Raw genomic sequence first — 14217 nt, 5'->3', positions numbered from 1 at the left:
TCAGGGATATTATAGCTAATCTTAGATGGATCTTGGCAGAAAGCAGAGAATACCAGAAGAGAGTATATCTGTGCTTCATTGTCTATACAAAGGCTTTTGACTGTGTGGATCACAACAAGCTATGGCTGACTCTGAGAAAAATGGGAATCCCAGAACACTTGATTGTGCTAATGCAAAACCTATACTTGGACCAAGTGGCAGTCTTCAGAATAGAACAGGGAGACACTGGATGATTCAAAATCAAGAAAAGGGTCCATCAGGGATGTATTCTGTCTCCATACCTTTTCAATCTGTATGCAGAACAGATCATCTGTGATGCTGGGCTGTATGAGGAGGAATGTGGCATCAGGATTGGTGGAAGAATCATCAACAACCTGTGTTATGCAGATGACACAACCCTGCTTGCTGAAACTGAGGAGGACCTGAAGCTCTTGCTGCAGAAGGTCAAGGACTGCAGTCTTCAATATGTATTGAAGCTCAATATTAAGAAAACAAAGATTCTCACCACTGGGCCAATAGGCAGCATCAGTATGGATGGTGAAGAGATTAAGATAGTTAACAGTTTTCATTCACTTGGTTCCACAGTCAATACTTTTGGTAACAGCAGCCAGGAAATCAGGAGACAAATTGCATTGGGAAAGTCAGCTGTGAGGGACCTCTCAAGAGTACTGAAAAACAACAATGTCAGGCTAGAGACTAAGGTGTGCCTGATCAAGGCTATAGTCTTTGCAATTATATGCTATGCATCAGAAAGTTGTACAGTGAAGGATGATAGAAAGAGAATTGATGCCTTTGAGCTGTGGTGCTGGAGAAGAGTGTTGAATAGACCATGGACTGCTAGGAGAACAAACAGGTTTGTCCTGGAGAGGATGAAGCCAGAATGCTCCTTGGAGTCAAGGATTCTGAAGTTTTGTCTGACATACTTTGGGCATGTTGCAAGGAGGGGCTGGTCCTTGGAGAGGGACATTATGTTTGGGAGAGTGGAGGGCCGGCGAAGGAGAGGAAGACACTCAATGAGATGGATCGATTCTGTGAGTGGAGTGGTGGGAATGAGTGTGTTTGAGATGGCGAGGCTGGCATAGGATAGAAGGGCGGTTAGGGCTCTTGTACATAGGGTCGCTATGAGTCGCAAGCAACTCGAAGGCACATAACGACGACGACAACAACAATACTGTTCCCTTGTTCTGCCTGCACAACAGTCTCTTAGCCCATGTATAGGTTTTGCACAAGCACAATTAGGAGTTCCAAGATTCTCATTTTTCTGAATGTTAGTCCTAATTTGTGTGATCGACATAGTCCAAAGTATTGTAGGTTATTTTCTCATTCTGTGTCAATAGATGTCTTGACTACTGTTTCCATTTGTGGCAATTGTTGATCCAAGTAAAATTAAATCCTTTACGAATTTAATCTTTACTCCATTTTTCTGAAGATGTTGTTTATGTGTTGAGTCGTGAAGATTTTTTTATTTGTTATGTTGAAGTGCAATAAATACTTAAGTTATACTTTTAATTAATTACACTGAAGGTGATAGACAGTCTTTTATCTTCTTTAGTAAGACCTCAAGTCCTCTTCACTTTTAGCAAAAAAGTATGATATATGCATATGACAGATTGTTGATGAGTCTTCCTCCAATCATGATGTCATAAATTCTTCACAAAGTTAAGCTTTTTCAAATCGTATTTTCAACACACAGATTGAATAGGTATGCTTAAAGAATATATCCATGATACACACAGGTCTTGATTTTAAGCCATACAGCAATACCTTGTTCTGTTAAACAACTGTTTCTTGATTTATAGAGAGGTTTTACACAAGGAAAATTCAGCAAAAATACCCCTAATTATTTTATGATGCATACAACTGAATTTCTTAATGTAGTCAATAAAACATAAACACATTTCTGGCCTTTCCTGCTTTCCATTTGACATCAGCAATGTTATCTCTGTCTTGATCCATGGCTTCTTTTGAATACAGCTTAAACTCCTGGCAGTCCACTGTGGATATTCTGCTCCAGTCATTTTGAATAATCATTAGCAAAATTGTACTTCCATGTGTTAATTCAAAGATTGTATATCCCTTCTTGTTCAAATCAGCCCATTATTCCATGAAAGAGAGATGGGAATTCACCTTCCCTGTGATTTACAGCCTGTAAAACCCAATGGATGGTCACTATGAGTGAGAACCAACTCCACGGCAGTCAGGATTTTTTGTTATTAATGATATCACCAATAATATCCATATCTTTTTTAGGACAGACACAAAAATGGGGGAGCTTTCTTGCAAGTTTCTTGACACGTATAAGCAAGTATGTCCTGTACTGCATCAGTTTAAATACCTCAATTGTTAAGTCCTGGAGACTTGTTTCTTGCCAATGACTTCAGTGAAACATAATCTTCCTTCAGTCCATTAGTTCTGGAATATACATTACTTGCTGACATATTTCAGTGTTGAGCTAGTCATATCATACAGAATATTTCTAATTTTGGTGTTTTCCTTGTTTGTTTTACTAAATGACAGTTAAGATCTTTTCCAATGAAATAACAGAAGTACTGTCATCTAATGTTACTAATTGCTGTATTTTAGATGAAGAACTTGAACTAGATGAAGTTGAAGTATTTTTCCAAATATCTTAAGCCTAATGAACTCTATTTTCAGAACTCTTTAGAGTACATTGTATAAACATTTAATATTTAAAAAAAAAAGCAAAAACAAGACCCTTCTGATTCATTATTTTAATGTTCCTGATTCCATGAAAGGGATAGGAAAATGTTTCTCAGTACAAGAAGCAAGGAATAAAGAAAGTGGTAAATGTGTCAAAAAGGAATTTGTGTAAGCTTATTGTTTTATTTATTTATTCTCATAACTACATGTATATTTCTTGGCCCTGAATCCCTGTTCCTCATCATAATCAAATGTCCCCAACTACATACAAAAGGTGACTTTACACTTGACCTTTGCCTGATCGACTGCACAGGAATCAGATTGAATATACTGTGGAAAGAACCATTGGAGAAGCTCTTTATCAGCAGTCAAAACCAGGGCAGGTGCTGAATGTGAAACATACAATCAATTACTGATTGTGTAAGCTCAAATTGTGGATAAAAAAAATAAAAAAATGTCCATAAAAACCAAAATATGACCTTGAGTGTATCCCACTTGAATATAAAAATCATTGCAAGAAAATGTTTGGGACTTGAACACCAAAGAGGAAGACCATAGAAGCAATGGAATGACATCAAGGAATCATCAATCAAATAAACAAAAAGTCATTACAAAAAGAGAGGACAAAGATAAAATAAAATGTATGTCAACATTTTCAATCATGAAAATTGCATTAATGTTGAGAATGCAACACAAAGGAAAAACATGCTGAAATAAAAAAGCTGATTTTGAAGGGCAGCTTGAGAAGACAAAGCAAAGTATATAATGAAATGAGCAAAGAGGTGTAGTTAGAGAATAAAAGAGAAGAACTTATTAGGTATTTCTCAACTTGCATGACCTGAAAAATAAATTCAAGTCTCAAGTTGTAACACAGTGAGATGCTATGTACAAAATCTTAAATGATTCATTCAGAAAGCATCAAATGAAGAAAGAAGGAATACATTGAGTCACTGAAACAAAAATTTGATTCACATGTAAAAATTCTAGAAAGTAGGATATGATCAAGAACCAATGGTAATAAAGGAAGAAGTTCAAGCTTCACTGAAAGCATGGTCAAAAAAATAAGGCCTCAGGTATCCATGGGATGTACAGATAGCTGGAACTGGAGGATAAAAAGAGAAGAACTCACTCTGCATTTCTCAAGCAGAGATACCTGGAAAAATTTAAACCTCAAGTCACAATATTGAAAGATACTCTAGACAGTTTATTGACTGACACAGAAAGCATCAAAAGAAGATGAAGGGAGAAAAGTGCAACAATGAATGACTAGAAACTTTTCCAGTGAAGTTCATCTTTTGATTTTCTGGCTGTTCATACCAAGAGTTGATTGTGGAGCTAATCAAGTCGAATTCAACATCAAGTAAACCAAGATTTTCTTATTTTCAAGAAAATCACTGTGCCAATAGGCAACACTATGATAGATGGAGAAAGGATTGAGATTGTCAATGACCATTTTTCTTGGATCTACAATCAACATTCTTGGTACCAACAATCAGGAGATAGGGAGACATTGTATTGGATAAGTTCTCCAAAATATTGAAGAGCTGTGATGCCAGTTTGAAGACTAAGGTACACCTGATTCAGCCTACAGCAATTTCAAATGTTTACTGTGCTGCTAAGAACTAGACAATGAAAAAGGATAACAGACGAAAACTGATATCTTTGAACCACGGTCTTGGAGAAGAGTACTGAATATCCTATGGACTGCCAAAAGAACAAACATATATGTCTTACAGAAAGTGCAGCCAGAGTGCTCTTTGGAGGTAAGGGTGGCAAAAATTAATCTTTCAAACTTTGGAAATGTTGCAAGTAGAGACTATTATTTGAAAAGGGACATCATGCTTGGAAAGGTGGAAGGTCAGCAAAAAGATCCCAAACAAGATGTATTGATAGAGTAATTTAGCAATGAGCTCAGGTGTGTCAGAGGTGATTATAGCTGAGAATTAGAGCCCAGATCTGTTGTTCATAGTTTCTATGAGTAATACTCTTGAGGGAACCTCACAACAACAACATCAACACACATTTGGTGATGTTGTTAGATGTGGTTAACTCAGTTCCAACTCTTAGTGTAACCAAATACATTAGAATGAAACATTGCTTGGTCCTTGGTCATTCTTACTTTCATTGAAACCATTTTTGCATACACTTTGTCAATCCATGTCATTGAAGATTTCTTCTTTTGCTATCTGCTTTATCAAGTGTGATGACCCTCAATAGGCTCTGGTGATTCCTGACAGAATGTCAGTATATGTGAGATGGAGTTTCATGATCTTCTGTTTTAATGAGCACTCTGGCTGTACTTGTTTCCACACAGTTTAATTTGTTCCTTGTCAGTTCATGATCTATCCTCTATACTATGCCAACACCACAATTCAGAAGCATCAGTATTTTGGTCTTCTTTCATAACTGTGCACTTTTTGTGTATATATTTGAGATAATTTATAATGCCATGCCATAGGAGATCTTAGTCTATACACTAACATCTTTGCTCTTAACAATCAATCACATGATCTATGTTGGAAACAAGTTGCTGTACTGTGGTCACTTGTGGTTGCTGTGAGGCTGAACACTGACACTGATGTGTCAAATACGTTAATGGCTGGTTACCCAATGTGGACAGAGAGTGGGGTGGAGCTCCCTGATTAAAACAAGCTTGGAAGGAGGAGTGGCATCCAATTCCATAATAGCTTGCCTCTGGAAACCCTATGAACTTGGAGAGGGGATGAAAGGCACCCAAGCGTCAAAGACTCTCCTTCATAGGGTCGCTATGAGTCTCTTGCAACTCCATGGCACTTAACAACAACAACAACAATGCATAATTCATTATTAAAGAGAACACTTCAAGACGTATACTGAAGTGCAATGCTGTGAACAACAGGATACTTACTATTCATACATGTACAAACAAATCCTGTAAATATAATATTCAAATATAAGGACAATATACCACAAGACAACAGTTCTGAAGTATGATCTCAAGGGCAAGAAACTTCCTTCAGTGCTTCCTGAGATTTAGAGCCCTCCCTGAAACTGATACATGCGAGCTGAACTTCTCTTAAGTGTAAGATAGAAATCAGCATGAGAGAACAACAACATTGTGAAGTGCAAAACATCATAGAAGTGACTTATGGCCTAAGCCATCATATCAAAGGACTGCTGGAGTGAGGGCAGAGACGAGTGCTGGATACGGTAGGATAGAGTGCAAATGATGCTAATACGCAGAGAACAGGAAGGGGCAAAACACATTCAAGAAAGGGCACTGCGTGTATGCTTATCTCTGTAAGGGGAAGTGTCTTTCATTTGCTCCTTACACTAAAATATTTGTCTGTCATATATTGTTCCAAAGCTAAACATCCTAATTAAGACAGACTATGAAGAAGGATTGGCCCTCCACCTTGTGATATGGAACAGGCCTTCGAAAACCCTATATACGATAGAATAGAATAACACATATGGCAACTGAGGCTGATCCCTCAAATTTGGAAACACAGAAGAACAGTTGTAAGCAGAAACTAATAATTGGAACATGGAATGGGAGAAGTATGAATGTAGGAAAACTGGACATCATTAAGAAATAAATGGAATGCATAAATATTGACATATTAGATATTGGCAAAGTGAGATGGATTGGCATGGGACATTTTGAATCGGATGTTCATGTGATCTACTATTCTGGAGATGAAAAGGTAATAAAAAAATGGACTCACTTTCATAGTTAAAAAAGGCCATTTCTAGATCCATCTTGAGCTACAATGTTGTGGTGTAACAGGATAATATCCATACACATAAATGGAAGACCTGTTAATATCACTATCATTCAAACTTATGCACTAACAACCAGAGCCAAAGAGGAGGAAATAAATAATTTCTACCAAATTTTTCCAGAAAGATTTTGTCAGAAGTCAATCGAACATGCAACCAAGATGCATTAATTATAATGGGGGACTGGACTGCAAAAGTTGGGGACCAGGAAGAAGGATCAATAGCTGGAAAACATAGACTTGGTGACAAAAATGAGGCTGGCAGAAGAATGATAGAATTCTGAACAAGGAATGATTTATTCATAGTAAATACCTTTTATAAGAAACATAAATGCAGGTTTTCCACCTGGATTTCACTTGGTGGCATGAACAAGAATCAGATTGACTACATCTGTGGAAGGAATTGTTGGAGAAGTTCAATATCAGTAGTGAAAGTTTGGTGAAGTGCTGATTACAGAATAGACCATCAACTACTCACATGCAAGCTTAAATGAAAGCTAAAGAAGGTCAAATCAAATCTGTAGAAATACAAATTTGACCCTAAGGCTATCCCACCTGGATTTAAAAACCAGTACAGGAACAGGTTTGAGGCCTTTGAACACTATTGAACGAAGACCAGACGAGCTGTTGGAGGATATCAAGACTATTATCCACAAAAAACTCATCTCACTCCAGTAAGACTGGCAAACTTTAACAGAACAGCAAGTAATAGATGTCAGAGATGATGTGGTGAGAAAGGGACTTTTTTTTTACTAGTTTTTTTACAAAATTCTAATACAAATTCGAACAAATTCTTTCAATTTCCCTCACCTCCCCCACCAAAAATAATTGTGTCCATTGGTCATTGGAATATCTTCCTCTGTGAAAATTCTTTTCATGTCTTTTGCCTATTTTGTAATTGGGTTATCAGTCTTTTCCTTGTGGAGTCCCAAGAGTATTCTGTAAACTTTTGTTATAAGGCTCTTGTCTGACACATGAAGAAATGCTCCAAATCACTGGCAATGAGAGAGATGCAAGTCAAAATCATAATGAGGTACCATCTCACTCCAGTAAGAGTGGCAAAGTTTAACAGGGAGGCAACTAATTTTGGAGAGAATGTGGCAAGAAAAGAACTCTTACACATTGTTGGTGGGATTGTAAAATGGTGCAACCATTCTGGATGGTATTTGGACACTTACTCAAAAAAGCTGAACATAGAAATTCCATATGACCCAGCTATTCCACTACTTGGAATATATCCTGAGAAAATGAACTGAGGCACAAACTGAGATTTGTACACCAGTGTTCATAGATAGCAACATTATTCATCATTGCAAGAACATGGACATGGCCCAAATGTCCAACCACAAAGGAATGGATTGAGAAGTTATGGTATATTCACACAATGGAATACTATGCAACAATCAGGAGCAAGAACTTTGTAAATTATTATCTAGCTTGGGAAGGACTAGAGAGCATTATGCTGAGTGAACTAACTCAGTCGCACACGGATAAATATTGTAGTTATTGTAGAATGAGTATTAGGATCCAGGAGGAATGGGAGAACTGGAAGCAGAATGATGTGGATGTATTGGGGGGAAGAGGGAATTAATCATTGGGATATACAATTTGATGAGTGAGTGGGGGCGAAGGAAATTGAAAGAGTTTGTTCGAATTTGTATTCAAATTTTGTAAATAAACTAATGAAAAGGAAAAAAGTCAACTTGGGGAAGGGGAAGGGAGGATGAGAGGGTAAAATGTGCAACAATGATGAATGAAAATCTAACTTTTCTGTAAACTTGTTAAAATTGTTGTTGTTGTTGTTAAGTGTCATCGAGTCACAGGTGACTCATAGCAACCCTATGAAGGAGAGTCCTTGATGCTTGGGCGCCTTTCATCCTCTCTCCAAGTTCATAGGGTTTCCGGAGGCAAGCTATTATGGAAGTGGATGCCATTCCTCAATTAAAATTTAAAAATTATTTTTAAAAAAGACTTGTCTGAAATGGTGTTACCAAATGTTTGTTCCCAGTCTATAGGTTTTCTTTGCACCCTGTTGAAAAAAGTTTTTGATGTGCACAGGGATTTAATCTTTAGAAGGTATCGTTCATCAATTTTATCCTCTTTAGATTGTGCATTTCTGGTTGTATTTGGCAGTGTCTTTCTTATACCTTGGACTAGCACTTCTAAACTTGATCCCTATTTGTCTCTTATGAACATTATGGTTTTGGGCTTTACTTCCAGGTCTCTGATTCACCTTGAGTTGCTTTTTGTGTATGGTTTGAAATGTGGATCCTGTTTCAGTTCTCTGCAGGTGGAAGTCCAGTTTTGCCAACACCATTTGTTGAAGAGGTTCTCATTTCCCCTTTTCATAGCTTTGATTTCCTTGTCAAGTATCAGTTGACCATAGAAAGCTAGGTCCATTTCTGGTTTCTCAATTTTGTTCCATTAGTCTATGTGCCTGTCATTGTACCAGTACCAAGTTGTTTTGGTTACTACTGCTGTGTATTAGGTTTTGATGTCAAGGGAGTGCTATGCCTCCAACCTCATTTTTGTTTCTCAGAAGTGTTTTGCTTATTCAGAGTCTCTTGTCTCTCCAAATAAATTTGATCATTTCCCTTTATATATCCTTGAAAAGTAATTGTCCTTTTGTGACTCATATATTTCAGCATAATGCCCTCCATTGTCACCCATGTTGTGTAATGTTTTAAGAGTTCACTGTTTTTCAGTGCTGTGTGGTATTCCATTATATGAATATACCATAGTTATTTTATACATTTGTTTGTTGATGAGCACGTGGGTTGCTTCCATCTGTTTGCTATTGTGAATAACACAGCAATAAACATTGGTGTGCATATATCTATTTGGATGCTGGTTCTTTTTTCTTTAAGGTATTTTCCCAGTAGTGGTTTGCCAGGTCAAATGGTATTTTGGATTACAATTTTTCCCCTGAGTCTATGGGTTTCCTTTTTGCCCTGTTGGAGAAGTTTTTTGATGTGCAGAGGCATTTGATTCTTAGAAGGTCTCATTTATCTATTTTGTTCTCTCCTGGTTGTAATTTTTCAGGATGATTGGAAAACTGTTTATACTGTGGATTAGGGCTTCCAGAGTTCTAAGATTTTCTCTGATGAAGTTTATACTCTGGTTTAACTCATCTGGCTTTGATCCACCTTGAGTTAATTTTTGTGTATAGCATGTGGGGTAGGTCTTCCTGGAGTTTTCTACAGATGGTTTTCCAATTTTGCCAGCACCACTTGTTAAATAGGCTGTCATTTCCCCACTTAACTGATTCCATCCCCTTATCAAAAATCACCTGATCACAGTTAGATAATATGACTTTTGGGTTCTCAGTTTCATTCTATTGATCTTTGCATCTGTCACTGTACCAGTACCATGCTATCTTGACCACCGTGCTCTGTAGTAGGATTTCAGAGAGTGAGATGCCTCCTACCTTGTTTCTCTTTTTCAAGAGTGCTTTGGTTTATGGGGACATGGGGGGAGGGTTTCTTTCCATTTCATATGAAATTGGAAATTGCCTTTTCCATCTCATTGAAGAATGGAACTGGTACCTGTATTGGAATAGCATGGAACTTGTACATAGCCTTTGGTAGAATTGTCATTTCCACAATATTGAGTCTTCCTATCCATGAGCATGGTATATTCTTCCGTTTCTCCAAGTCTCTCTTGTTTCTTGAAGTAATGTTTTGTAATTTTCATTGGTATAGGTCTTTTTTGTCTCTAGTTAGATTTGCTCCTAAGTATTTAATCTTAAGTGATTAGCTATTGTGATAGGTATTGTTTTACTTCTTTTCTTTTTCTCTTTGTGACTGTTGAAAATCCAATTGATTTTTGTGTATTGATCTTGTATCCCACTACTCTGCTGAATTGGTTGACTATTTCTGGTAGCTTTCTCTCTCTGTCTTTAGGGTTTCTTAGTATAGTATCATATCATCTGCATATAGAGCTAGTATAACCTCTTCTTTGACAATTTGTATACTTTTTATTTCCTTCTCTTGTCATATTGTTCTAAGTTTTGTAATACAATATTGAATAGGACAGGTAATTATGGACATCCTTCTCTAGCTCCTGTTCTCAAAATGAAAGACTTTAATTTCCATTGAAAAAGATGTTTGCTTTTGGTTTCACATACATAATTATCACTATGCTGAGGAAATTTCCCTCTCTTACTGTTTTGCTGAGTGTTTTAATCAGGAAAGAGTGTTTAATTTGGTCAAAGGCTTTTTCTGCATTAATTGATAGGATCATGTGGCTCTTGTTCTTTTCTGTTAATGTGATGAATTACACAGTTTATTTTTCTTATGTTGAACCCTCATAGGATACATGTTATGAATCCCACTTGGTCATAATGAATTAATTTTGTTATGTACTTTTGGATTCTATTGGCCAGGATTTTTTTTTAAAGTTTTATTATACTAATTTATTTAAAAAATTCAAATACATTGGTTTTTGGATCAGATTCTTCCAATTTCCCTCACACCCCCATCAAAGTGTATAATCCCATGTCTAATCCACTCCACCCCACCCCCACACATCCTCATCCCTCAGTTTTCTTTCTTCACCCCCTTGGATCCTCATACTCATTCTATAATAATGGTTTTGTATATTTGTCATCATGAGACTGAGTCAGTTCACTCAGCATAATGCTCTCCAGTCCCTCTCAAGCTAGAAAATAATTTACAAAATCATTGTTCCAGCATGCAACGTAGTATTCCATTGTATGACTACCATAATTTTTCAATCTGTTTGAGTGCGGTTAGCTATCTGGGCTGTTTCCAAGTTCTTGTGATGGTGAATAATGCAGCTATGAACATGGGTGTACAAGTCTCCGTTTGTACCTCAGTTCTCATTTTCTTGGGATATATTCCAAACAGTGGAAAGCTGGGTCATATGGAATTTCTATGTTAAGCTTTTTGAGGAAGTGCCAAACTACCTTCCAGAATGGTTGTATCATTTTAGAGTCCCACCAACAATGTATAAGGTTTCCTATCATGCCACATACTCTCCAACATTTATTACTTGCTGTCGTGTTAAACTTTGCCACTGTTACTGGAGTGAGGTGATATCTCACTGTGGTTTTGATTTGCATCTCTCTTACGGCCAATGATTTTGAGCATTTCTTCGTGTCTGCTTATCAGCTAGGATTTTATTGAGAATTTTTGCATCTATGTTCATGAGAGATATTGGTCTATAACTTTCTATTTTGGTGGTGTCTTTATCTGACTTTGATATCAATGATGTATTTGCTTCTAGAAAGAGTTTGGAAGAATTCCATCTTTTTAAATACTTTATGTAAACTAGGTATCATTTCTATGATTTTTACTTTATTGATGCTTTGTGACCTAAAATATGATCTATTCTGGAAAATGTTCCATGCATGTTGGAGCAGAATGCATACTCAGCTGTTTTGGAGTTCATTAGACTATACATATCTATGAGATTGAGTTTATTGATTGTGTGGTTAAATACTTCAGAATTTTTGTTGAGTTTCTTTCTGGTATTTCTATCATTTCTTGAGAGTGCTATATTGAAGTCTCCAAGTACTGTGGTAGAGTTATTTGCTTCTTTTTTTCAGGTCTGTTAACATTTGCTTTGTATATTTTGCAGCTCTATCATTTAGTGCATAGATATTATGGTTATTTCCTCTTGTTCTATTGACCCTTTAAGCATTATGTAGTGACCTTCTTTGTCCTTTGTGATGGTTTTTGCATTGAAATTTATTTTATCAGAGAGTAATATTGCTACTCCTGCTTTTTTCTGGTTGCCATTTGCTTGGTATATTTTTTCCCACCCCTGTATTTTTAGTCTTCCTTTATCTTCATTTTTCTGGTGTGTCTCTTGTAGACAACATATTGATGGAGTTTGTTTTTTTATCCAATCTGCTACTCTTTTTCTCTTTAGTGGTGTGTTTAAGCCATTCACATTCAGTGTGACAGAGGCAAAGTTTTATTGCTATCATTTTGTTGAGTTCTTTTTGGTGTTGCTAGTTACTTTGGATCATCCAAGTTTCTGTGGCACCTCTATAAGAAGAATGTCTCTCAGTGTTTCCTGCTATGCTGGTCTTGTTTTTACAAAACTCCCTTAGTTTCTGTTTTTCTGAGAATATCTTGATCTAGCCTTCATACTTGATGGGCAATTTTGCTGGGGACAGTATTTTTGGTTAAAATTTGTGATCTTCGAGTGTTTGATATATGTCATTCCACTGTGTTCTTGCTTACATAGTTTCTGCTGAGAAATCAGCATTTAATCTTATCTACTCTCCCTCACTGCTTTCAGAATTCTCTCCTTTTCTTTCATTTTGGCAAATTTGACTATGATATTCCTTGGTGTTTTTCTTTTGGGTTCTATACTATATGGTGTTCGCTTAGCTTCTTAAATATATATTTTCTCATTTTTCATTATGCCTGGGAAGTTTTCTTCTAGTAATTCTTCTAGAACTTTTTCAGTACCTTTACTTGCTTCTTCCTTTTCTGGGATTTCAATAATGCACATGTTATTTCTCTTGATGGTGTCCCATATTATTCTTGGGTTTTCTTCTGGTTCCTTCTTTGTTGATTCTGCTTTTTACTCTAGCAGATCCATAGTGACAATTCTAACTTCTATTTCACTGGTTCTGTGTTCCATCTCTTCAACTTTGTCCATGTGTCCCTCCATTGTGTTGACAGCATCTGAAACCCTGGACCTCATATTTTGGATCGTGGTTTCTTGTTTATCCAGTGCCACGAATGCCTCATTTGTTTTATCTGCATTGTATTGGATTTTTTTTTAACTCCTCCTGATTTTTGCTTGCTGTGTCCTGTATTCTTCAAGTTTGTCTTTCACCCATTGATAATATTAAATCATTGTTCTTTTAAATTCTGTATCAGAAAGTTCCATCAGACTTCCTCGCTTCAGGAATTCCATTGCTACTGTGTCACTTTTTGGGGGGGGTGATATCTTGCTTTCAGATTGTGTGGTGAGTGAGGTATCCTGCTTCTTTCAGGACATTGATGTGGTAGAGTTTTTCATGTCTTAGGTAATAGCCAGTTCTTGGTCTGACATTACTGCTCCAAAAGAAGTTTGGGCAGACACTCGAGCAGATGCATGTAGGGTGGGTGCAAGCGCAGATGCATTCATGGTGAGGGAAAGGAGATGTGCATGCAGACACATGTGGGGAGGGTTGCAGGGGGCCCTGAATGGAAAAACAGGAAGCCTTGGTTTTCCCATCAAGAAGTGGGTCTACCACCTCAGTTGATCTCTAGCTGTCTCAGTCCCTCCTGCTTAAGGAGATGGTGTCCCACAATTGGTCCAGCAATCAGCTGTGATCCCCCTAAGTAACTCCCTCAAATACCTGCTGTGCTGCTTGTTGCTAGCTAGTGGGTCCTGCTGTGGCTCCCTGCTCCCTACCATAGCTTCCTGCTCCCTGCTGTGGCTCGCTGCTCCTCACTGATGTTCACTGCTCCCATGGCTCTGAAATGTTTGCGTTGGTCCACAGCAATGCTTTGAGAAGCACCTATATATTTGTGTTCCCTTTTTGGCCCAATGCCTGCAAGGCAGAGGGCCAGAGAGCAGGATTCCCCCCCCCCCGCCCCCATAGTACCTGAATGACCAAGGAGGAAGCTTGTTGTTCCCTTCTGGAAGTGGCTTCTCACCTCCATCAAGATGCCCAGGACCTCCCTGTTGCCTAAGTTAAGGGGTCTCACATGGTCAGGCCAGACAGCAGTTTTTTTCCTCAAAGTACCTGAAAGACCAAGGAGGAAGCAGGTGGTAAGACCGGGAGACCTCAAGATGCATGCAGGGAATGAGACCACAAGACACTCAC

This window comes from Elephantulus edwardii, unplaced genomic scaffold (assembly GCF_000299155.1).
Source record: "Elephantulus edwardii isolate Elephantulus edwardi_28Jun2011 unplaced genomic scaffold, EleEdw1.0 scaffold00050, whole genome shotgun sequence".
NCBI classification, from domain to species: Eukaryota; Metazoa; Chordata; class Mammalia; order Macroscelidea; family Macroscelididae; genus Elephantulus; species Elephantulus edwardii.
Note: the sequence above shows the minus strand (reverse complement) of the source record.